Genomic DNA, 3,334 nt, shown 5'->3' with positions numbered 1-3,334 from the left:
CTTGTATAGGCCAATGAGCAGCGTTTCACTTGAAGCCTCTTTGGGTGCAGCCGTCGACGGTGGTGCAACGGCACTTCTCGTTGTCATCACGTTGCTTTCGGGGGCATTCACGTTTGACGCTGCCGCCATTGACGCTTCGTTTTTGTTCGTATGATGCGTGTTATCGATGCCCTATGGGGTCATATTCGTTCTGTCCCCCCCCCCTCTGTTGCAGGTTGCGGGAGGCCTTTGAATCGCTCTGCCAGTGAGCAAGCGAGGGAGGACGTGGAATGGTCTCTTTCCAGCACACACACACACACACACACACACACAAAGAGCAGAGGGGCGAAACAAACAAAAAAACAACCGCCTTGAATATCCAAGGAGCAAGCAAGGAGAGCTAGGTGGAGTACCACAGAATAGTATATATTAAAGAGATCTATACCTGTATCTACACACATACACATGTGGATATGTATTGTTTTCCAACACCAACACCGGCATTTTCCACCCCGATCCACGTATGCATGGGGGTAGAAGGGACAAGGTCGAAACGAGAGACAGCGTGCCGGAGATGAGGTGGGCACAAAGGGCAAACGAGCAAGTGAGCAGAGCGTGAAGCAGAGAGAGAGAGAGGGAGGGAGAAAACCGGTGGGAGAGAGGACTGACTGATGGAGACAAGAGAAGACAACACAACTTGGGTGTCGACGCGGCTGGTTATACTACACGGCCACTGTGGTGCATCGTACGCTTGTTCATCCGTGCGTAGACGGTGCCGTGCGCGTGTTTGTATGTCTGTGTGCACAGGTGTTGCTCTAGGGAGGGTGGTGGTGGTGATGGTGGTGGTGAAACAGTGCAGGGTTTGCCCCGCCTCTGAACTCACACGCAAAAATCCTCTTTTTTTCCCTGCCAACGTGTCCATCCCACCGCCACGAGCAAGTCAGCCAAAGTGTAAGCGGACACACAACCACAGCTCTCCGTAGTACCTCTGCTGCGCTACAGCTACATCCATGGTCCTCTATTACAAACCATCTGCCGTCGAATCGGCGCCATGCATCGTACAGGCCCTTCCTACGCTTCCTCGGCTCTTCTTCGTATGCCTGCTTTTCGATAGGTACCAGAGAGCCCTGGGCGGATTGCATGGCTTGATCCACGCGGGCCGCGTCTACGGTCCTGCTCGAGGGCACAAGCGATGACGGCTGCCGTGCAGGCAATGAGGGATGTCGGCCTGGCGTCTGAGACCGGAGACCACTGTCTGTGATCCATGCAGCTGGCGTCCGCTCCTCTGACGGTGCCGATGTCGCAAGCTTGCATACAATTGCCGCCGTGTTTCACTGCACAATGGCCACAGACAAACTGAAATGAGAGCCGCACGCGACGGATCACGAGCGCCAGGATTTGGAGCAAGTCACAATGTGCCACTTTCCGCCCTTGTAAGGGGGCCTGGCGAAAGCGCCATGATGAGGGAGAGCGAGTCCGTGGCAGCAGCCGCACCTGCTCTTCCGTGTCTTGGATGATTGGCTTGTCCTCGCAGCAGGTCAGGCGCGAGCACCACTGCTGCACGCTCGGCGCGGCAGCGGTACGCAAGGACTCCGCAACCCCTTGCATGTGTGCACCTGTGCGTGCATGATCGCGATACCGCATCGCGGTCGCACGTGACTGTCTGTCTGTGGTGCACCATCTGTGCAACAGAGGGTGGGAGAGCCGCGGAATGCGCGTGCGGAGCTCGGCCTCTTCGAGTGGGTGTCCGCTGTGTGCGTATTTTGGGATAGCCGCTGCGAACACGGCTGCTTTGGTGTGAAGGTGCACAGGGGCCTTTGTGCAGTTGCCGAACAGCACCATCCGACCACGCGGCGGCACCGTGGAGCAAGGCTGACTCCAGCCGTGCCCTGTAGGAAGAGCGGAGGAGATCCTTTGATGGACCCCATTCGTGCGGGCAGACCCCCCTGCGCTCGGCAGGCCGAGTCGTGGGTACTTCGAGGGCCTCTGCAGCGTGTGGGCTGGATATGCACGCGGAGAAGGCGGGGGTAGCGATGCACCTCTAGGTACGTGCGTGCAGCGGTGAGCTGCTGCTGGTTGCGGTGCCGCGCACCAGCGCGTGTGCGCCTTGTGTTGGGGAGTGCTCACCCCGCTGCCTGGCGTGCTCCAGGGTCCCGCGCACCACCTTGCAGGGGGCGAATCGTAGTGTGGCCCGCATCACATCCTTGCCCGCGGAGGATACGAGGAGTGTGGTGTGATGAGTACAGATGGCGTGGTGCCGTGCTGGCTTCCGGTTGTGCTGCACGCTCGGGGGGTCCACCACCACGATAATGCGAAGAGGGCCCAGGACGGATGGTTCTGCGGCTCGGCATGCACGCCTGGCCATCTTGGACTTGTTCTTGTGGGCGCGAACACAGAGGGCAGGGCGATGGTCTGAGAGAGCCATGATGCACAGCGAGTGTGGTGCGGGCCGCGGCTGGGCCTCTGAGGCGCCGTGATGCAGGGAGCCCAGCGTGCCGGCGTAGGGCCGACAAACGCCGCGGCTGTCTCGCTGTACCTTGCTGGCGCGGCACCGGCTTGTTAGGGTGGAGGAGTAAGCCGAGGGGGTCTCCAGCGGAGCGGGGTGGGGATGGAGGCCGTACGGGTGCGGCTCGAGCCCGTCTCGCAGAATGGCCGCGCAGTCGTCGCGAGGCGATTCGCTGGAGTGGCTTTTGCGCCGGGTGCTGGTCGGCATCACAGAGCGGAACGGAAGGAGGGCGCAGCGGGGCTGCATCCATCCTTGGAGGCTGGCTCTTTGATGGGCATGTCCGAGCGAGGGTGATGCTCAGGTGACGCGCAGGCTGCCTTCGCAAGAGTTGCTTCGAATCACGTCGCTTCTGGTGCCTTGAACAGTGTGTGAGCGGCTCTACCAGGCAGGGTAACGTTCCCGGTGGTCTCAGTCATGAATCTAGCGATGAAGTTTACCTTTTCTTTGAGGGATGCTTTGTGACTGAGCCTGTTGTGGCTGTAACGGCATGGGCGATCCGCCTTTCCTCCCGTTACTGCACTTTCGCGTCGTCTATGTGCGGTCGGTGGCAGCGCGGCACTCTGAAGCCGGCGCGTCCTTGCTTGTGTGCGGCTGCGGTGCAGGCGAGTTTTTGCGAATTGATTCGCCAATCAGGGCACGGTAGAGTTTCCAGTTCAATCTGTGGGAAAGAGGATGATTGGGCGCCAGTCATCGCTCGCAGTACCTGGTCAAATCCCTCCTCAGCGTGGATACTGAAATTCATTACAGAGTGGCTACTCGGCGATGTGGTGACACCTCCGTGTCCCCGGAATGCGCTGCGCCACGGTTGGGGCGTCTTTGTTGCTTGCGCATGTGAAGGAGTTGGCCCTG

The sequence above is a fragment of the Leishmania major genome, chromosome 35 (assembly GCF_000002725.2).
Source record: "Leishmania major strain Friedlin complete genome, chromosome 35".
In the NCBI taxonomy this organism is placed as follows: Eukaryota; Euglenozoa; class Kinetoplastea; order Trypanosomatida; family Trypanosomatidae; genus Leishmania; species Leishmania major.
Note: the sequence above shows the minus strand (reverse complement) of the source record.